Genomic DNA, 23,131 nt, shown 5'->3' with positions numbered 1-23,131 from the left:
AAATGTTTTGGAATAACAGACTTGTTCGTGTGAACATAAATAAATATTTCTTAACTATTGCCTTAGATTTAATGTACGACAATTTCTTATTCGAATCCATTTTGAACATAATGTGTAAATAAATGTTTCCAAAAGCTTAAATTATACAGCCATATATTATTTTCTTCAGCAGTGTAAATTATAAATTTGTAAATTAATTTCTCCAGCAATGTATATCTTACAGGCGTAAATTAATTTCTCCAGCAGTGTAAATTATACAGGTGTAAATTAATTTCTCCAGCAATGTATATCTTACAGGCGTAAATTAATTTCTCCAGCATTGTAAATCATACAGGTGTAAATTAATTTCTCCAGCAATGAATATCTTACAGGAGTAAATTATTTTCTCCAGCAGTGTAAATTATACAGGTGTAAATTAATTTCTCCAGCAATGTATATCTTATAGGCGTAAATTAATTTCTCCAGCAGTGTAAATTATACAGGTGTAAATTAATTTCTCCAGCAATGAATATCTTACAGGAGTAAATTATTTTCTCCAGCAGTGTAAATTATACAGGTGTAAATTAATTTCTCCAGCAATGTATATCTTATAGGCGTAAATTAATTTCTCCAGCAGTGTAAATTATGCAGGTGTAAATTATTTTCTCCAGCGAACTTCGTCTCCTTAAAGTAGCGAAGTAGTTATTTGAATTCCAAAATAGACTGTGGTAACTACATTAAAAAAGGTTGTTGTAGTTGTAGTTAACTACATTTATAAAAGTAGTTATAGTTTTAGTAAACTACTGTATGAAAAAATGTCGTTTTTCCGACCACTGGTTATGAGTAATGTACTTCGGGTCAGGAGAGCGGTTGGATCCTTAAACGTTCATTTTACTTTAGAATTATTTTCATTTTAGTAAACGGTTTAAAAAAATTTTTTCAAAAGTACAAAGTTGATAACTACAAAGAAACTATATAAATGCTGCAACACAAATGAAAACTAAAAATGTTCACTACAATAATTTTTCGTAAATAATAACTAAATGACATTGATCTTATGACAAACACACATGATGAAAACTTAGAAATAGTTCTGGTACGCGCCTCTTCAGACAATTAATATTAAGCTTTAAAGTAATAAGAAATCTTTAATTGTTATTAAAAATAAGAATAATTAACCTAAATTTGGCCTTAAAATTGTGCCAAAACTTAAAGCATAAATTGCGGCTTAGTAATTAATCACACAAAGGTTATATGTCTTATTTTACTCAAAGGATCAAAAAATTCTCAGGGCCTAATATTTTCCCAGGGCTTAGTTTTTTGGTTTATAATCTCCAGCAAAATAATAGTTTCTTTAAAATATTTTTAGAATGTTTGTATATTATAAAAAAAAATTTATAATAACTTATCATTTATCAAAGAAAATTTTATTTTTAATTTTATACAATTCTAGAATAAATTATCCTAAAAGTTAAAAACTGAACTCTAAATATATTTAAATAGTAATTATTCACGTATAACTAAATTTACAGTCCCACTCATTCAATTTAGTACTTCTAACTAATAAATAAATACATTGTCATACTATTTATTTGTGTTACATTTAACATTGCAGAACTTTTTTTCTTCTTTTAACATAACAAAAAATATTCTTTTACTCTTGTCCATCAAGGCAGTCCTCATTCTTCTTTCTTGTTAAGATTTTTTTTTTCCCCATTTAATTACTCTTTGCAATTTTTTATTAAGAAAATTCGAGAAAAGCGATTATTATTATTTTTTTTTTGCATTAAAAATTTTGTAGAAATGCTTTTTAAATGTACCACAAATTGCCCAATGCTGCCTAAAATTTCCCTGAACCTAGTTCCCGCGATCAAGCATATTCTGCACCCCTAATTTTACTGAAAATAAAGTTTGTAAAACAAATAATAAACACAAAGAAAGATAGAAAATCGATTTCTTCTATCAAGAACCATGTTTTTTTTTTTTAATTTGTTTCCCCCTTACTTAAAAGTAACACGTTTGAAGAAAATAAAACATATAAAATCACCTTTCGCGTAACATGTTACTTTACACCAATAACTTTCATAGCTCACAAAATTTAAAATTCACATTAAAATTTATTTTAAAGTTTTTACCCAATATTTCATTAACGAAAGTCGGTAACAACTAAACAAATATCAAAAAATTACTGCACATCCCAAAGACAAGCATTAATGTGAATGAGTTTTGACCCTTTGATTACACACAAAAAAAAAGAAAGAAAGAAGAAACTGATTTAACTACTTATGAAATAAGAAGAAAAAATAGAGATAAAATAAAAATATATCATCTGCCACTCACTAAAATATCTCACAAACCAGTCGATTAAAGAGAGAGAGAAGCTGGAATATCAACAGTGACGTCAGGCGTAAACACACCGGATATCCCGACCAATCAAAATTAAAGAGCTCTCCGCCCCTCTGTCGTCAAGATCTGGCACTTCGCCAAGCGTCCTTCTACAAACCAGCTGATTGTCTACTATAATTGTGAAGGTCTTTCCCTTTTTATTCTTTCCGAAAGTAGTAAAGCATATTTTTACTTTTACTATAACATTCGACTTCTTTTTTTTCCTCGTAGAGCAGAAATAGATCATTTATGATTTATTTAAAATAAGAATAAACTAATTCTGTATAACCTAAATGGCAGTTTTTATCTTTTTCGATAGTAATATATGGTTTTAAGTCGAAAGTATGCAAAAAAAATGCATAATACTATATTATGTATTAATTAATTTTATAGTAAGAGGAGATAAAAATAATCTTTAAGATAATTTGTTACTTTTTTTAATTTCACTTTCGTATTTTTTTCAGCTGTAAGGCGAGAGCAAAATCTGTGATAAAGATAAAAACTATATAAAATAATTCGCCTAAATAACTTAATAAATTAAATAATAATCATTATGATTAAATAATTCTTTCTTTTTTTTTAATTCTTAAAATCAATTGTAAATTTATTTAATTATGAAATTTTGATTTTCATTAAAAAAAAAAAAGAATCAATATTAAACAAGTAATGAATATAAAGGCGTTCATGATATAAATTTATTTTTAATAAACATTTTAATTACGTTAAAAACATACTTTGATTATTCCAAAAATAAAGCTTTAGAAAACAGTATTTTCTATTGATTAATTATTTATATAAATTGCATTTTCTAAATTAGTAGTTATTTTTAAATTCGGATGAATCATATTGATATTTTATCGAGATCCTTACATGAAATTCTAAATGTAAGTACTTACTACTAAGCGAATATCATTTAAATGAAAGAGCAATTATATTATTCCTTTTGTAAAACACAAAATAAACATTACTATTAAACAAACACAACACTATCAAACATGTAATTATATATATCCGTTTATAAAATGCTGCTATATATTTCCATTCCGAAAATGCAACTATATATTTCATTTTACAAAAAAAATAATGAAAAGAATGACAATTATGATTCTTAGTAAGTATCATTCATTATATTACTTACTACCTTTTAGTGTAATTTTTAAAAAGACAATTCCTTAAAAGAAGAAGTGGTAGCAAAATGAAAGTATTTGAATTAATACTTATTTACTATGTATATGCAGTTAAATTTAAAATACAATGTATTCTTTTTTTTCTTCTTTTTTTTTTAATTCTGAAAATAACTGAGAGAGAGGAGATGTCAAAGAAAGAGAAAGCCTTCTTTTTCGCCTTTTTTTCAGCTTGCAGCTCTCATAGATATCCCAATCCCACGATTAGATGAAGCGTGCAAATCTTACCTTCTTGTCCTTTTGTTTGTTCTTTTCAAACGGAGCGAATAACATCTCTAAGTACACCTAATCATCGTATCGATGGCATCGGTAACAAGCATTTTGGAGGAGATCTCGTCAATGCTGTTATTATATTCCCTCTTCCCGTAGGAAAAGGCGGTTGACTGAAGATGAGGGGGGAGGGAAAGCGGTGAAGCATCGCGTTAATGTAAATATCGAAAACACAGAGGGGTATTTATCGAATTAATGATTCAAGAAGAAAAGCGATATTTCAAATAATTCCCACAGGTTCAAAATGCACTGGGAGAAGAAGCATTTGGAAATATTTCGTTTCCTGTTTATATATACTACTCTACAATAATAGAAGAAAGACTTTTGAGTTTTTGAATTGAAAGATTAGTTTATAACTTTAGAGATGTTTAGTTCAAGCAATTTTGCAGACTTAGCAATAATATTTAAAGCCTTCAGAGGTTTGGGAGACCGATAATAAAGTACGAAAGAAAATTAGTATTTTTGAACGCCCTATGCAGAAAATCAAGTAATAAGCTTGTAACTTGTATTGATTACTTTTTTAATAACTGCTTAAAATTTCGCACACCTAGAATAAGTATTCAAAGAGAATATGGGCATTCTTGTAACAAACAAACAAAAAAAAACTAATATTTTTTGTCTTGCGTTTTTCGCTATAACTTCATAAATATCCAATGGAATCAAACAATATTTTTGGATCAATTTAAAATTAATTACAAAATTATTTATTTAAAATTTAAAAAAAAAATTGTTCAAAACTTAGCAAGATGCATTTAAGGTAGTCCTTTTATACTGCGCATGAGCGGAAAAAAAATTAAAAAAAAAAAACATTTCTTAATTTTGTAGTGAATCGTATTTGGCAACTAATGAAAAATGCTGAAAAATGCTTGATTTAATTACTTTAAAAAACTTTCTCTCAAACTAATTAGATTTAAAAACTTTCAAGTAATATTCTAAGCAGCTTTAGTGCTTTTTGAAATATAGCTGAGAACGACCAGGTGTTTCCCTGGTATTTCATTTTGTACTATTATACAAGATTTATTAAAAATGAAACCGGAATTGTGGAAGATCATCCCCATAAACGTATTTTATCTCTCCTTATACGATCATAATTCGATATATGAACGTTTGTAAGGTATTATCATGTGTTATTTAAATCTTTTTAAGATACAAGATAATATTTGCAAAAAAAACCCTTATCATTTTGAGTTGAGTGATACAAAAATTAAATAATTTGTTTAATTTAATTAAAATTAGGTGGACCTTTGGGCTCACGTCATTCTGGTCCACTTATTGTACCAGCCGTTATCAAAAGGCTAAGAATGATTAAAAAAAAAATAATTTTATGAAATTCAAGTAATTTTAAAAGCTAGTAAAATATGCAATGACTATAATGGTATCACAACAACATAAAAGTAGAAAAAAGTAAAAAATTGTTTATAATATTTGAATTGCGCAAAACCATTATGAAGTGAAAAGCTTTTTTGAAATCTATGATTATTTTTAGATCCAATCAATAAACCATTATTTAGTTATTATTTCGATCGTCTTTATGAAATTATATTTAAAATAAAGACTTTAGACGTCCGAATTCATTATTATACTAACATTCCACGTCAATTAAAAATAAATAAAGCACGTGTATAATATTTTTACCAACAGACAGCTATCGAAGCACTCAAAGAGCATTGAAGCCTCATTCATAAAGCACAATCACGATTTGTGAAAGAAATCCAGATCACAAACACCCACGAGGAAAATATATAATCAGCCGAGACCACCCTTTCACAAACTTTAAAATATTTGAGGGAACACTAAAGGGGGGATTATAGCAGGGGGGTTCCTTGAAGCATTTAATAAATGCCTTTTCCGAAAGCTAAACACGCAGAGACTTGTTTGGTAGGCGACACACCGTAAATCATGTGCTGAAAGGAGTGGCTCTAATGAATATGTATGAAGTAGGAGTGACACGGTCTGCGTGCGCGACATCTTCAATTACTCCAAAGGAAGGGGAGGGGAGGGGGGGGAGATTGAAAAGGAAATTAAGAAGTTGGAGATTAAAGGTCGTCATGTTAAAAGCCATGTTCTTCAGGAAAACAGGGATAAAAGAATATGGAAATCAACAGATCATTCCCTTTGTCTTTGTCAGTCAATGGAGATGTTTAAGAACATTTGATGATTCTTAAGTGTTCGCGAGTTAAAGAACAAGATTCGTGCACTGGGAATTACTCTAATTGTACGTTCTGGAGTACATTTCTAAGACCGATAAAATTATGCCATTTTATTTTACTTTAGAACTGACCTATATTAGGGGTTACGTCAATCCATGTTCTTGATCCAACCCAAAAGATAAGGAGACTCTTGGATCAGGCATGGCAACGAAGAAGCCTTGGTGGAGAGCTTTTTGGTTGGTTGGTTCTAATGCCACTTGCCACACGGGCAAGTCTGCTTGGTGAAACCGAGCAAATTTAAGGCAGAGTTTGCGTTTCTTGTTTTTCATTGGCGCCATCTATGGCCAAGAATTCGACTTCTGCCACACCATACGTCGCACCGGTTTATAGGGCGGACCCATTCATACATCCATTCATTCATCCACAGATAGTAATTTAGACCTGAATCAGTGAACGATCGATCTCCAATCCAGTACTCCCAGAGGTGTTGATTTGTTATGGGAACATGGAGGACTTTTGCGACTCGACAGATTTAACGTGCGTCAGTCACTTTACTACTCGGGGAGTCTTCGGCCGGCGGGGAGTTTTTTCATAAAACTGACCAGCATTTGTATTGCATGGGAAGGACAAACCATGAAAACCATCCATGGTTACTCTAATGGAGTGAGGGATTCTAACCCCTGAAAGGTCTACCAGTTAGGATATTTCATATCAGCAGAGTGAGCAGGAAACAAAATATATATCGACCCTCCATCGCTGGGATTCGAGCCTGGGTCAATCAATGGAAGCGCAAACCACCATGGACACCATTTATTTTATAACCGGCGTTGAACAGCCGGCCCAATTCTGAGTTCACAACCATCAATGTTCATCTCTGCAACTTTGTAATTTGAACCCAACCCAGAAGACAAGGGGATTCATAAATCAAGCATTGGAACAATTTAGTCTTCATGAAGAACTTCTTGTTAGAATTAACCAGCATTTGCATTGCATGGAGGAAAAACTGTGTAAAAATCCTATGGTAACCCCGATCTAACTCAAGATCTTTCTACCACTGAGAAAATATTCTAATATTCTAAGTATTCTAGATTAGAAAAATGGGTTCATTGCTAAACCTTAATATCGGTATATGAAACCGCAAATTTGCTGCAACCTTCACTAAGTGTTCAATTCTTCCTAGCATCCGTTTGTAAGCTGAACCATAGTATCATGCGATCAAGTTTAAGAAATAAATAAGGTTCAACTTCGCACGATATTAAGGATGAAACCAATTTGAACGACAATATGGTTCGATAAACTACAAAATTATAACAGTCTGATTCTACACTAGTCGAGAACTTAAAAAAGAGCATTCATTCTTTTGTGACCCAAAATTAATTTTGTGATTGTAAGTACTCAGAAAACATTTCCACTAACGCTGTTTATTGAAGCTCTGAGGCCAAAGAAAATGAAAAAGCGACAATTTAAGTGCCTTACACATGAAGCAATGAGATGATTTTAAACTATATATATAAAATCCTGCAGTGAAGAATTATCTGGGCTTTAGAACAGACAAATAACTCAGATATTTCAAAAGATATTAATATTTGAAGACATTCTTCCACTAAGATGGAAATTATCAAAATCACTGTCTTATTCTCAGTTTTTGCAAATTATTATCAGCCCAAGAAATGCAGGTAAGTTTTCAAATATTAAAAAATAAGATCACAAACGCTTTTCACTTTCACAAAACTGTGGCTTTTCTACACATTGACGTTTTGCGCCATTTTCAAAATAAGCGTAGTCAGCGCTGGCTTTAGATAAGTTAACTTGACACCAAACATTTATGAGTAACATTTGCAAACTTACAAAAATTATAAAATAGCATATTATTTGCATATTGTTATAAAAATAGCATATTATTTGCAAAAAAGCATAATTTCAATTATGATGGGAGCCTTCAAAAAACAGCAACCAATATTACTTGTGTGTTAGAATCAAACTATTTTACATACAAAAAAAAATTTTTTTTTAAGAACTCATAAATAAGCCAAATTTTTAGCATTATTTTTCTTCTTCTATTGGCATGACAGCCTTTTGTGGGCCAGAGCCTTCCCTAGAACCTTCTGCTCATTTCTCTCCAATTGTTTTCCTGTTAGTAATTCTTAGGATTTTGAAAACCTCTTCCACACAGTCAAGCCATCTGATCTTAGGCCTACCTCTAACTCTAGTTACCATGGATTTGTCATTGAAGATCTTACAGGGTGCGTAGCCAAATCTTTCAACAAAAAATAAGCACCTCTGAAGCATTTTTCAAGCACTCAAAAATTATTTTTAAGCACTTTAAAAAAATGTAATTAGGTAGGGTCGACAAGTTTTTGACAATTGACGGTTTTATCTTGTTTTAACCGTTGTGTAAAAAAAAAAACTTTTGGCATTGTTTCTGACAATTGTCAAAAGTCATGAAATTTTGAATCAGGTAAAACGAATGGCGTTTTCATACGCTACGGACTGACAATAAGCCGAAATAGATTGGGGTTGAATTAATTGTGAAAACGGTGAATGTGCACTGTGTCTTTTTGTATAATACGTGGCGAAAATGAACATGGTAAAGGGAAAATGAAGCACTTTTTAACAACACTCAATGAAAAAAGCACCGTTAAGGGCTTTTAAAAAACAAAATTGAAAATAAGCACCTTTAAGCACTTTTTAAAAACGCTAGGCACCCTGTCTTAAATAATGTCCATTTGACAGATGTGACCAGAAAGTTTTAAGCGACTTTTTTTGATGTACTTGCTGATATCAGCTTCTTTTAAAAGCCTATGAAGTTAAAAATTGCCATCCACGCTTACAGCACCGAAAATTTTTTGTGAAAAAAGTTGAAGGAACTCATAAATAAGCCAAACTTTTAAAATTATTGATATTATACTTAATGGATGCAATCAAAGAAAACCTTACGGACAATTTCCGTCGATGGAAAAATACAAACCTCAAGGATGACAACGAGTTATTATTTTTTTTCTTACGGAATAAAAGAAAAAAAAGTAAATTTGTATTGTAATTGAGAAAGAAAAGGAGATATTTAAAAGCTAAATGGATAGTTTTGAAAAAAATAAAATGAAGAAAAAACTTTTATAGACACGATTTATAGGAAAGGACATTTATTAAACCTGAAAATAACCACTCGTCACATGGCGTGACAAAAAAAAAAAAAAAAAAAAAAAAAAGGCGGCGACTTAAATTAAATAAACAACCGGTCACTTTCCCCATCGTTTTTTTTTTTTTTTTTTTTTAAACAATTTTACACCGATGTAGCCTCTTGAACGCAAAATTTTCATTAAAATGCTGAACGTCACCATTCAAAATTTTGATCCTTCAGAATCTATCAATTTCTGGTTGCACGATTCTTGTGGAAGGAGAGAGTTCTTTAACAATTCATAGATTTTAAAGTTTTGATGTTACTGTCAATGTGAATAGTCGGTTATTATTAATTAATAATAACCGGTTAAAGTGAATAATTTGCAATATTTCTCACTTTGACCACACAAAAAAAGTACTTATTATTATTGTTATTGACCGGTTAATATTAAGAATAACCGGATTTATTACTTTAACCGTAACATACACATTAAATGTATTTTGCCTCCCCAAATATTTCTACATGAAGTTCTTTAAACTCAGTACGTTAAAATAAATTTTGTTACATATATTATTATTATACATATATTATTATTATACATATATTATTATTATACATATATTATTATTATATTATATTATTTTTATAGCTATATTAACTTTTTATAGCCACAGATTATTCCTAATACGAATTTTTTTCTTTAAATTAAATTTAAGCCAAGATAAAAAAAATTTGCAAAACGTTACCAATAAATGCAAAATACCTATCGATATTGGTCACCGATTCATTAGGATTTATTTTATATTTTATAAGTGACGTGGAACAGCTGACCCAATTATGGGATTGCGACTACTAATGTTCCACTCCGTAGTTTTGTCATTTTGAACCTAATCCAGAAGGCAAGGGAACTCCTGAAGCAAGTATTGGGAGAAATTTGCTTTCGTGGAGGATTTTTTGATGGAAATTAACCCGCCTTATTAGGTTTGAAGAAAAAGTGGCTTCTAATTCATTAGAGTTTACTGACCATTGACTATAAACTGAAATATTAATTTATCAGTTTTAGAATTTAAGCCGCTTACCCATAATCTTTAAAACAGAGAGTGGCCCCAAAATAAATGTCCAATCCTTACACAAACGCTTTTAACTAATAATCTTTTAAATATTTGTAAGACGAGAAGGAATTTCATCCAAATTATGATTCATTTTAACCGTTATCAACCCTATTTCTATATGGGCACCCTAACCTTCCTTTTCGTACATACTTAGAGGAGCCCCAACAAGCTTTCCCGTCAGTACTTGTCTCTGCATGCTCTGGAAGAATTTTTAAGCAACCTCAAAACACACGCTCTTCTTTATTTGTGAAGTTTGAACGCTGAGTTTAAAGTTTAGTTCGAAATAGTATAGGGAAACACACTAACTAACCAACTTTCCTTCTCCTTAACTTTCTTTCCCGTTTTTCGAAGAAAAAAAGTAAAACTCCCTTTTGTCCTTTCCAAGAACAACAAGTTACTACGTTTAGCACAGCACGTACCTCAAAACAGTGACCCAGTTTTCATACCCCCTCCACTTCCAAAAAAAAAAAAAAAACGAAACAATTCCCCAGTGTCTAGTGGGACATTTACGCCTCCCCTTTTTCCTGGACCCCGAAAATATCCATGGGGTAGGGGTGCAAAATGGGGTTATGGAGGGAGGAAGGGCCCGCCACAGGGGAGATCAGAATCAATCTCCGAAACCAGTCTCAGAGAGGGATTAAGTTTTGGTGGGCAATAAAGAACATTCTGAGGATCAGGGAACTTTACTTGTAAAGGGGAGGAGCAAACTATCTAAGCTCCCCCTTTTTTATCTCAACCCCCATTATAGATCTGATTTTTTTCGGTACACATTTCAAAGGGTTTAGCTTAGGATTTAGGTTATCGTCTTTTATTAGGTGGTATATCAATCCTTATGAAATATGCATTTTCCTTACAGCTTCCGATAAAAAATATTCATACTTACACCCAGCTTCAGGACATGTATTTTAATACATTGCATAGTTAGCGAATATATGGTCCCTCAATAATTTAATATCCCTCTCTTATTTCAGACGAATAAAGAATATTTACACGATTCATCATCAAATTAAATTCAGAAGAAAAATATAGTACAGTAGTACATTTTTGGGAGCCTTTCACCGGGGCAAATTATTTTAGCTATTTATTTATATTTTTTTAAAGCCGACATCTAACGATAATTTTATAAAAAATTATTAAATAAAATTTAAAAAAAAAAAAGAATTTATTTGCATTTGGTACTTTGTTTTGGTAGCTTAGTAACCTGTACCCGCTAAATAGAAAAGTACTTTTATTTGGGTAGATATTGTGTAGACAAACTATATTTTAGATATTTTCCTTTTATTTACAAAAGGAACATAGCAAACAGTCAAGTTCATCATATTAATTGCTGGAGTAGTAGAATGGGTAGTAGAAAATGCTTTGAAAGCATAATGAAAGTCATATTTGAACTTACTAAGAACTTTTACTAAGCAAGAAATAAAAATAGTTTAACTTAAACATCACAAAACTTTTTAAAAAGAAAACAATGCACGAGAGTATTCTGCTCTTCACAACAAAAAACAAATATAGTCGCACCATACATTCCTATATATATATATATATATATATATATAAAATCAAAAAGTATTTGCATAAAGAGGGTGCAAGAAAACGCAATAATACACTTACAATTAATAAGTAAATTTATCTTGTATATTACTTATATAAAATTATTTTTAAACGTTCGAGATAAACTACGAAAAATTAAGAAGAAGAAAAAAATCCAGAAAATTCTTCTTTTTTTTCCCTTCTTATTCTTTAGAGCAGGGATGGGCAAACTTTTTTGGTCGAGGGCCAAAAATCAAGAAAAAAAATATTTGGTGGGCCAAGTAAGATCTTCAAAATTTAAGAAGAAAAAAAAAAGCGATATACAAGTTTTAATTTAAATATTTAGTGGGATGAAGGAATTTGCGATTTCATTTCTAAAAGTTCCTTATATTAAGGTTCGAAGTGAGATGTGCTTATTTTAAGGAACAAGGCTAAATCCTTTTCTGTCAGTCTACTTCTGAAATAATTTTTTCTAAGGTTCATAATTGAAAACTCTTGTTCACGTATATAAGATTAAGCTAACATAGCAATGATTTTCTGGGCGTGAAATTTTAAATTTTGGAAACTAGCTTTTGGTAATGATTTGTCAAACTTAGGCATATTTAGAAACAACTGTTAGATTATCCGCTCTTTGGAGTGCAAAATGCGCAGTCTGCCAAATGTGAAGTACAATTTACCTATATTAGATTCCATAAGTCAGCTCAGCTCCTCGAGAAAGACAAACGCTAGTTGGAGCCAATCTACGGCTATTCTATAAAGAACTTCTGCTTTCAACATTTTACCAATAGAAGCTGTCAGAGCTAACTATTTCCATCAATTTATGTTTTGTAGAACAAAAATAGAGAAAATAAAAATGTCATCAGTACTTTGTTAAAAAAGGAAAAACAGAAATAATTTTAAACATAGTCGACAATAAAATGGATGTATATTGTTTATATTTGCCGCTGATCGGCAAATAAAAATTCTATCCGCGGGCCGGATAAAATCCTCCGGCGGGCCGTAGTTTCCCCATCCCTGCTTTAGAGTCTAAAAACTTAAACATCCCCATTATGAATCAATTTAGTCTTTCTCCCTCTACCAATGGTTTTTCGAACTTGCGATTTTTGACTCGACGTTCTCCTACCTCGAACCTTATTCCTTGAAACTATGGCATGAATTTTGCTAATTAAAATTACATAAAAAAATTCGCTAGATTAATTCATATATATATCGATATTTGAATTCCTTTTTTTTTCTTTCACCAATCAAGGAGAATACTTACTTTAACGAAAATTGTAAAATATTATACGCAGATACTTTGATTTACTCTTCGTTTACACATCGTGACCTTTTATAGTTCATTTGTGCAAGCTAGACAATATTGCAGGAAAAACACTTTTACGATCAGTGGTCAAGATAATTCATTTCTATAACGAAACTATGCAAACAAACAAGCCTCCGTGGCGCAATCGGCTAGCGCGTTCGGCTGTTAACCGAAAGGTAGGGGGTTCGAGCCCACCTGGGAGCGTATAGAAACTTTTTTTATTTATAAAAGAAACAAAGCAAGTAACGAAATTCATTATATTAAAGATCCTAATTTAAAAAATGAGAAGAAAAAAACTTTCACGATCAGTGGTCAAGATAATTCTTTTCTATAACGAAACTATGGAAAGAAACAAGCCTCCGTGGCGCAATCGGCTAGAGCGTCCGGCTGTTAACCGAAAGGTTGGTGGTTCGAGCCCACCTGAGGGCGTGTCGAAACACTTTTCTTTCCTTTTATAAAAGAAACATAGCAAGCAACGTAATTTCTTACATACTGTAACGAAAATTGTGAAATATTATAAGCAGATACTTTGATTTACACTTCGTTTACACATCGTGTCCTTTTATAGTTCATTTGTGCAAGTTAGACATTATTGCAGGAAAAACACTTTTACGATCACTGGTCAAGATAATTCCTTTCTATAACGAAACTATGCAAACGAACAAGCCTCCGTGGCGCAATCGTCTAGAGCAGTGTTTCCCAACGTGAGGCCCACGCCCCTCCGGGGGGCAATTCAAAAATGGACTCGACATGAGTTTAAACCTTTTGCTTTGGGCCATTTAAATGCAATGCGAGATTTCGGTGACTAAATCGAAAGAAAAAAGCAAATTCTTAAATAATTGCGGTCAATAAATATTATGTGACTTAGGGACTTTTTAAGCGACAAACCTGAAATGAAGTATCTGTTTACAGTCGATGGTAAAGCATTTATGAGTTATTTAGTTAATATCTTTGAAAAACTGAATATATTAAATAAGAAACTTCAAGGAACAAATAAAACTCTTGTTGATGCAAAAGCGAAGATATTTGGCTTCATTACCCTTATTGAGTTATGTCAGAAATATATTAACAACAAAAACTTTGAACAATTTCGTTGACTCCAAAAATGTGAAGTAAATGATACCACTTTACTTGTTATTGTCTATCATCTGAAAATTCTATAGGCAGATTTAAAAGAAAGAAATTCTGATTTAAAACAAATTTATTTTCCAACATAGATGTTGCAGTCTATTTTAGTGGACTTGTCTGATATATCAAATATATCAGGAAAAACTTGCAGAAATGCGAAATTCATTATATTAAAGATCCTAATTTTAAAAAAAATGGATAAAAAAAAAACTACTACGATCAGTAATCTTGGTAATTCCTCTCTATAGCGAAACTAAAGCAACAATTAAGCTTCCGAGGCGCAATTAGCAAGCGCGTTCGGCTGTTAATCGAAAGGTTGGTGGTTCGAGCCCAACCGGGGGCTCATCGTAACACTTTTCTTTCCTTTTATAAAAGAAACATAGCAAGCAACGTAATTTCTTATATCAATTATGCTAATTTAAAAATAACAATAAAAAATGAGATGAATTAATTAATATATAACAAAATTTGAATTTCTTTTTTTTTTTCACCAATAAACGAAAATACTTACTTTAGCAAAAATTGTGAACTATTATAAGCAGATACTTTGATTTACTCTTCGTTTACACATCGCGTCTCTTTATTGTTCATTTGTTAAAGTTAGACATTATTGCAGGAAAAACACTTTTACGATCACTGGTCAAGATAATTCCTTTCTACGGCGAAACTAAGTAAACTATCAAGCCTCCGTGGCGCAATCGGCTAGCGCGTTCGGCTGTTAACCGAAAGGTTGGTGGTTCGAGCCCACCCGGGGGCGTATAGAAACATTTTTATTTATAAAAGAAACAAAGCAAGTAACGAAATTCATCATATTAATGATCCTAAATTAAAAAATGGGAAGAAAAAAACTTTCACGATCAGTAATCATGATGATTCCTCTGTATAGCGAAACTAAGGAAACAATCAAGCCTCCGTGGCGCAATTGGCTAGCGCGTTCGGCTGTTAACCGAAAGGTTGGTGGTCCGAGCCCACCCGGGGGCGTATCGAAACACCTTTATTTCCTTTTATAATAGAAACATAGCAAGCAACGTAATTTCTTATATTAATTATGCTAATTTAAAAATAACAAAAAAAATGCGATGAATTAATTAATATATATCGGTATTTGAATTTCTTTTTTTTTTAACCATCAACGCAAATACTTACTTTAGCGAAAATTGTGCACTATTATAAGCAGATACTTTGATTTACTCTTCGTTTACACATCGCGTCCCTTTATTGTTCATTTGTTTAAGTTAGACATTATTGCAGGAAAAAAACACTTTTACGATCACTGGTCAAGATAATTCCTTTCTACGGCGAAATTAAGAAAACAATCAAGCCTCCGTGGCGCAATTGGTTAGCGCGTTCGGCTGTTAACCGAAAGGTTGGTGGTTCGAGCCCACCCGGGGGCGTATCGAAACACTTTTCTTTCCTTTTATAAAAGAAACATAGCAAGCAACGTAATTTCTTATACTAATTATGCTAGTTTAAAAATAACAGTAAAAAATGCGATGAATATATTAATATATATTGATGTTTGAATTCCTTTTTTTTCACCAATCAACCAGAATATTTACTTTAACGAAAATTGTAAAATATTATAAGCAGATACTTTGATTTACACTTCGTTTACACATCGTGTCCTTTTATAGTTCATTTGTGCAAGTTAGACATTATTGCAGGAAAAACACTTTTACGATCACTGGTCAAGATAATTCCTTTCTACGGCGAAACTAAGCAACATATCAAGCCTCCGTGGCGCAATCGGCTAGCGCGTTCGGCTGTTAACCGAAAGGTTGGTGGCTCGAGCCCACGCGGGGGCGTATAGAAACATTTTTATTTATAAAAGGAACAAAGCAAGTAACGAAATTCATCATATTAATGATCCTAAATTAAAAAATGGGAAGAAAAAAGATTTCACGATCAGTAATCATAATAATTCCTCTCTATAGCGAAACTAAGGAAACAATCAAGCCTCCTTGGCGCAATTGGTTAGCGCGTTCGGCTGTTAACCGAAAGGTTGGTGGTTCGAGCCCACCCGGGGGCGTATTGAAACATTTTTATTTATAAAAGAAACAAAGCAAGTAACGAAATTCATCATATTAATGAGCCTAAATTAAAAAATGGGAAGAAAAAAACTTTCAAGATCAGTAATCATGATAATTCCTCTCTATAGCGAAACTAAGGAAACAATCAAGCCTCCGTGGCGCAATTGGCTAGCGCGTTCGGCTGTTAACCGAAAGGTTGGTGGTTCGAGCCCACCCGGGGGCGTATAGAAACACTTTTCTTTCCTTTTATAAAAGAAACATAGCAAGCAACGTAATTTCTTATACTAATTTAAAAATAACAGTAAAAAATGCGATGAATTTATTAATATATATTGATGTTTGAATTCCTTTTTTTTCACTAATCAACCAGAATATTTACTTTAACGAAAATTGTAAAATATTATAAGCAGATACTTTGATTTACACTTCGTTTACACATCGTGTCCTTTTATAGTTCATTTGTGCAAGTTAGACATTATTGCAGGAAAAACACTTTTACGATCACTGGTCAAGATAATTCCTTTCTACGGCGAAACTAAGCAACCTATCAAGCCTCCGTGGCGAAATCGGCTAGCGCGTTCGGCTGTTAACCGAAAGGTTGGTGGTTCGAGCCCACCCGGGGGCGTATAGAAACATTTTTATTTATAAAAGAAACAAAGCAAGTAACGAAATTCATCATATTAATGATCCTAAATTAAAAAATGGGAAGAAAAAAACTTTCACTATCAGTAATCATGATAATTCCTCTCTATAGCGAAACTAAGAAAACAATCAATTCTCCGTGGTGCAATTGGCTAGCGCGTTCGGCTGTTAACCGAAAGGTTGGTGGTTCGAGCCCACCCGGGGGCGTATCGAAACACCTTTATTTTTTTTTATAATAGAAACATAGCAAGCAACGTAATTTCTTATATTAATCATGCTAATTTAAAAATAACAATAAAAAATGCGATGAATTAATTAATATATATCGATATTTGAATTTCTTTTTTTTTTCACCATCAACGCAAATACTTACTTTAGCGAAAATTGTGAAATATTATAAGCAGATACTTTGATTTACTCTTCGTTTACACATCGCGTCCCTTTATTGTTCATTTGTTAAAGTTAGACATTATTGCAGGAAAAAAACACTTTTACGATCACTGGTTAAGATAATTCCTTTCTACGGCGAAACTAAGGAAACAATCAAGCCTCCGTGGCGCAATTGGTTAGTGCGTTCGGCTGTTAACCGAAAGGTTGGTGGTTCGAGCCCACCCGGGGGCGTATCGAAACACTTTTCTTTCCTTTTATAAAAGAAACATAGCAAGCAACGTAATTTCTTATACTAATTATGCTAGTTTAAAAATAACAGTAAAAAATGCGATGAATTTATTAATATATATTGATGTTTGAATTCCTTTTTTTTCACCAATCAATCAGAATATTTACTTTAACGAAAATTGTAAAATATTATAAGCAGATACTTTGATTTACACTTCGTTTACACGTCGCGTCCTTTTATAGTTCATTTGTGCAAGTTAGACATTATTGCAGGAAAAACACTTTTACGATCACTGGTCAAGATAATTCCTTTCTACGGCGAAACTAAGCAACCTATCAAGCCTCCGTGGCGCAATCGGCTAGCGCGTTCGGCTGTTAACCGAAAGGTTGGTGGTTCGAGCCCACCCGGGGGCGTATAGAAACATTTTTATTTATAAAAGAAACAAAGCGAGTAACGAAATTCATCATATTAATGATCCTAAATTAAAAAATGGGAAGAAAAAAGATTTCACGATCAGTAATCATAATAATTCCTCTCTATAGCGAAACTAAGGAAACAATCAAGCCTCCGTGGCGCAATTGGTTAGCGCGTTCGGCTGTTAACCGAAAGGTTGGTGGTTCGAGCCCACCCGGGGGCGTATCGAAACACTTTTCTTTCCTTTTATAAAAGAAACATAGCAAGCAACGTAATTTCTTATACTAATTATGCTAGTTTAAAAATAACAGTAAAAAATGCGATGAATTTATTAATATATATTGATGTTTGAATTCCTTTTTTTTCACCAATCAATCAGAATATTTACTTTAACGAAAATTGTAAAATATTATAAGCAGATACTTTGATTTACACTTCGTTTACACGTCGCGTCCTTTTATAGTTCATTTGTGCAAGTTAGACATTATTGCAGGAAAAACACTTTTACGATCACTGGTCAAGATAATTCCTTTCTACGGCGAAACTAAGCAACCTATCAAGCCTCCGTGGCGCAATCGGCTAGCGCGTTCGGCTGTTAACCGAAAGGTTGGTGGTTCGAGCCCACCCGGGGGCGTATAGAAACATTTTTATTTAAAAAAGAAACAAAGCAAGTAACGAAATTCATCATATTAATGATCCTAAATTAAAAAATGGGAAGAAAAAAGATTTCACGATCAGTAATCATAATAATTCCTCTCTATAGCGAAACTAAGGAAACAATCAAGCCTCCGTGGCGCAATTGGTTAGCGCGTTCGGCTGTTAACCGAAAGGTTGGTGGTTCGAGCCCACCCGGGGGCGTATCGAAACACTTTTCTTTCCATTTATAAAAGAAACATAGCAAGCAACGTAATTTCTTATACTAATTATGCTAGTTTAAAAATAACAGTAAAAAATGCGATGAATTTATTAATATATATTGATGTTTGAATTCCTTTTTTTTCACCAATCAATCAGAATATTTACTTTAACGAAAATTGTAAAATATTATAAGCAGATACTTTGATTTACACTTCGTTTACACATCGCGTCCTTTTATAGTTCATTTTTGCAAGTTAGACATTATTGCAGGAAAAACACTTTTACGATCACTGGTCAAGATAATTCCTTTCTACGGCGAAACTAAGCAACCTATCAAGCCTCCGTGGCGCAATCGGCTAGCGCGTTCGGCTGTTAACCGAAAGGTTGGTGGTTCGAGCCCACCCGGGGGCGTATAGAAACATTTTTATTTATAAAAGAAACAAAGCAAGTAACGAAATTCATCATATTAATGATCCTAAATTAAAAAATGGGAAGAAAAAAGATTTCACGATCAGTAATCATAATAATTCCTCTCTATAGCGAAACTAAGGAAACAATCAAGCCTCCGTGGCGCAATTGGTTAGCGCGTTCGGCTGTTAACCGAAAGGTTGGTGGTTCGAGCCCACCCGGGGGCGTATTGAAACATTTTTATTTATAAAAGAAACAAAGCAAGTAACGAAATTCATCATATTAATGATCCTAAATTAAAAAATGGGAAGAAAAAAACTTTCAAGATCAGTAATCATGATAATTCCTCTCTATAGCGAAACTAAGGAAACAAACAAGCCTCCGTGGCGCAATTGGCTAGCGCGTTCGGCTGTTAACCGAAAGGTTGGTGGTTCGAGCCCACCCGGGGGCGTATCGAAACACTTTTCTTTCCTTTTATAAAAGAAACATAGCAAGCAACGTAATTTCTTATACTAATTTAAAAATAACAGTAAAAAATGCGATGAATTTATTAATATATATTGATGTTTGAATTCCTTTTTTTTCACCAATCAACCAGAATATTTACTTTAACGAAAATTGTAAAATAATATAAGCAGATACTTTGATTTACACTTCGTTTACACATCGTGTCCTTTTATAGTTCATTTGTGCAAGTTAGACATTATTGCAGGAAAAACACTTTTACGATCACTGGTCAAGATAATTCCTTTCTACGGCGAAACTAAGCAACCTATCAAGCCTCCGTGGCGCAATCGGCTAGCGCGTTCGGCTGTTAGCCGAAAGGTTGGTGGTTCGAGCCCACCCGGGGGCGTATAGAAACATTTTTATTTATAAAAGAAACAAAGCAAGTAACGAAATTCATCATATTAATGATCCTAAATTAAAAAATGGGAAGAAAAAAACTTTCACTATCAGTAATCATGATAATTCCTCTCTATAGCGAAACTAAGAAAACAATCAATTCTCCGTGGTGCAATTGGCTAGCGCGTTCGGCTGTTAACCGAAAGGTTGGTGGTTCGAGCCCACCCGGGGGCGTATCGAAACACCTTTATTTTTTTTTATAATAGAAACATAGCAAGCAACGTAATTTCTTATATTAATCATGCTAATTTAAAAATAACAATAAAAAATGCGATGAATTAATTAATATATATCGATATTTGAATTTCTTTTTTTTTTCACCATCAACGCAAATACTTACTTTAGCGAAAATTGTGAAATATTATAAGCAGATACTTTGATTTACTCTTCGTTTACACATCGCGTCCCTTTATTGTTCATTTGTTAAAGTTAGACATTATTGCAGGAAAAAAACACTTTTACGATCACTGGTCAAGATAATTCCTTTCTACGGCGAAACTAAGGAAACAATCAAGCCTCCGTGGCGCAATTGGTTAGCGCGTTCGGATGTTAACCGAAAGGTTGGTGGTTCGAGCCCACCCGGGGGCGTATCGAAACACTTTTCTTTCCTTTTATAAAAGAAACATAGCAAGCAACGTAATTTCTTATACTAATTATGCTAGTTTAAAAATAACAGTAAAAAATGCGATGAATTTATTAATATATATTCATGTTTGAATTCCTTTTTTTTCACCAATCAATCAGAATATTTACTTTAACGAAAATTGTAAAATATTATAAGCAGATACTTTGATTTACACTTCGTTTACACATCGCGTCCTTTTATAGTTCATTTGTGCAAGTTAGACATTATTGCAGGAAAAACACTTTTACGATCACTGGTCAAGATAATTCCTTTCTACGGCGAAACTAAGCAACCTATCAAGCCTCCGTGGCGCAATCGGCTAGCGCGTTCGGCTGTTAACCGAAAGGTTGGTGGTTCGAGCCCACCCGGGGGCGTATAGAAACATTTTTATTTATAAAAGAAACAAAGCAAGTAACGAAATTCATCATATTAATGATCCTAAATTAAAAAATGGGAAGAAAAAAGATTTCACGATCAGTAATCATAATAATTCCTCTCTATAGCGAAACTTAGGAAACAATCAAGCCTCCGTGGCGCAATTGGTTAGCGCGTTCGGCTGTTAACCGAAAGGTTGGTGGTTCGAGCCCACCCGGGGGCGTATTGAAACATTTTTATTTATAAAAGAAACAAAGCAAGTAACGAAATTCATCATATTAATGATCCTAAATTAAAAAATGGGAAGAAAAAAACTTTCAAGATCAGTAATCATGATAATTCCTCTCTATAGCGAAACTAAGGAAACAATCAAGCCTCCGTGGCGCAATTGGCTAGCGCGTTCGGCTGTTAACCGAAAGGTTGGTGGTTCGAGCCCACCCGGGGACGTATCGAAACACTTTCCTTTCCTTTTATAAAAGAAACATAACAAGCAACGTAATTTCTTATACTAATTATGCTAATTTAAAAATAACAGTAAAAAATGCGATGAATTTATTAATATATATTGATGTTTGAATTCCTTTTTTTTCACCAATCAACCAGAATATTTACTTAAACGAAAATTGTAAAATAATATAAGCAGATACTTTGATTTACACTTCGTTTACACATCGTGTCCTTTTATAGTTCATTTGTGCAAGTTAGACATTATTGCAGGAAAAACACTTTTACGATCACTGGTCAAGATAATTCCTTTCTACGGCGAAATTAAGCAACCTATCAAGCCTCCGTGGCGCAATCGGCTAGCGCGTTCGGCTGTTAACCGAAAGGTTGCTGGTTCGAGCCCACCCGGGGGCGTATAGAAACATTTTTATTTATAAAAGAAACAAAGCAAGTAACGAAATTCATCATATTAATGATCCTAAATTAAAAAATGGGAAGAAAAAAGATTTCACGATCAGTAATCATAATAATTCCTCTCTATAGCGAAACTAAGGAAACAATCAAGCCTCCGTGGCGCAATTGGTTAGCGCGTTCGGCTGTTAACCGAAAGGTTGGTGGTTCGAGCCCACCCGGGGGCGTATTGAAACATTTTTATTTATAAAAGAAACAAAGCAAGTAACGAAATTCATCATATTAATGATCCTAAATTAAAAAATGGGAAGAAAAAAACTTTCAAGATCAGTAATCATGATAATTCCTCTCTATAGCGAAACTAAGGAAACAATCAAGCCTCCGTGGCGCAATTGGCTAGCGCGTTCGGCTGTTAACCGAAAGGTTGGTGGTTCGAGCCCACCCGGGGGCGTATCGAAACACTTTTCTTTCCTTTTATAACAGAAACATAGCAAGCAACGTAATTTCTTATACTAATTATGCTAATTTAAAAATAACAGTAAAAAATGCGATGAATTTATTAATATATATTGATGTTTGAATTCCTTTTTTTTCACCAATCAAACAGAATATTTACTTTAACGAAAATTGTAAAATATTATAAGCAGATACTTTGATTTACACATCGTGTCCTTTTATAGTTCATTTGTGCAAGTTAGACATTATTGCAGGAAAAACACTTTTACGATCACTGGTCAAGATAATTCCTTTCTACGGCGAAACTAAGCAACCTATCAAGCCTCCGTGGCGCAATCGGCTAGCGCGTTCGGCTGTTAACCGAAAGGTTGGTGGTTCGAGCCCACCCGGGGGCGTATAGAAACATTTTTATTTATAAAAGAAACAAAGCAAGTAACGAAATTCATCATATTAATGATCCTAAATTAAAAAATGGGAAGAAAAAAACTTTCACTATCAGTAATCATGATAATTCCTCTCTATAGCGAAACTAAGGAAACAATCAATTCTCCGTGGTGCAATTGGCTAGCGCGTTCGGCTGTTAACCGAAAGGTTGGTGGTTCGAGCCCACCCGGGGGCGTATCGAAACACTTTTCTTTCCTTTTATAAAAGAAACATAGCAAGCAACGTAATTTCTTATACTAATTATGCTAGTTTAAAAATAACAGTAAAAAATGCGATGAATTTATTAATATATATTGATGTTTGAATTCCTTTTTTTTCACCAATCAATCAGAATATTTACTTTAAC

General features: G+C 32.9%; 1 protein-coding gene and 9 non-coding genes across 10 annotated transcripts in view; 9 read left to right on the top strand and 1 right to left on the bottom strand.

The window, feature by feature from the left end:
* The window catches only part of LOC107439618 (uncharacterized), a 315,949-nt gene that overhangs the window by 99,848 nt on the left and 192,970 nt on the right, over positions 1 to 23,131 (bottom strand). The window lies entirely within an intron of this gene.
* Positions 15,477 to 15,550, top strand: TRNAN-GUU (transfer RNA asparagine (anticodon GUU)). The gene has a single exon. It is a non-coding gene; the product is annotated as a tRNA-Asn (tRNA).
* On the top strand, positions 16,336 to 16,409 carry TRNAN-GUU (transfer RNA asparagine (anticodon GUU)). The gene has a single exon. It is a non-coding gene; the product is annotated as a tRNA-Asn (tRNA).
* Positions 18,011 to 18,084, top strand: TRNAN-GUU (transfer RNA asparagine (anticodon GUU)). Its single transcript has one exon. It is a non-coding gene; the product is annotated as a tRNA-Asn (tRNA).
* TRNAN-GUU (transfer RNA asparagine (anticodon GUU)) lies at positions 18,646 to 18,719 on the top strand. The gene has a single exon. It is a non-coding gene; the product is annotated as a tRNA-Asn (tRNA).
* TRNAN-GUU (transfer RNA asparagine (anticodon GUU)) lies at positions 19,281 to 19,354 on the top strand. The gene has a single exon. It is a non-coding gene; the product is annotated as a tRNA-Asn (tRNA).
* TRNAN-GUU (transfer RNA asparagine (anticodon GUU)) lies at positions 19,505 to 19,578 on the top strand. Its single transcript has one exon. It is a non-coding gene; the product is annotated as a tRNA-Asn (tRNA).
* TRNAN-GUU (transfer RNA asparagine (anticodon GUU)) lies at positions 21,180 to 21,253 on the top strand. Its single transcript has one exon. It is a non-coding gene; the product is annotated as a tRNA-Asn (tRNA).
* On the top strand, positions 22,039 to 22,112 carry TRNAN-GUU (transfer RNA asparagine (anticodon GUU)). The gene has a single exon. It is a non-coding gene; the product is annotated as a tRNA-Asn (tRNA).
* On the top strand, positions 22,263 to 22,336 carry TRNAN-GUU (transfer RNA asparagine (anticodon GUU)). Its single transcript has one exon. It is a non-coding gene; the product is annotated as a tRNA-Asn (tRNA).

Source organism: Parasteatoda tepidariorum, chromosome 9, assembly GCF_982258835.1.
Source record: "Parasteatoda tepidariorum strain Cologne lab strain chromosome 9, Ptep-v5.0, whole genome shotgun sequence".
NCBI classification, from domain to species: Eukaryota; Metazoa; Arthropoda; class Arachnida; order Araneae; family Theridiidae; genus Parasteatoda; species Parasteatoda tepidariorum.
This window is presented reverse-complemented; position numbering and strand designations above follow the sequence as displayed.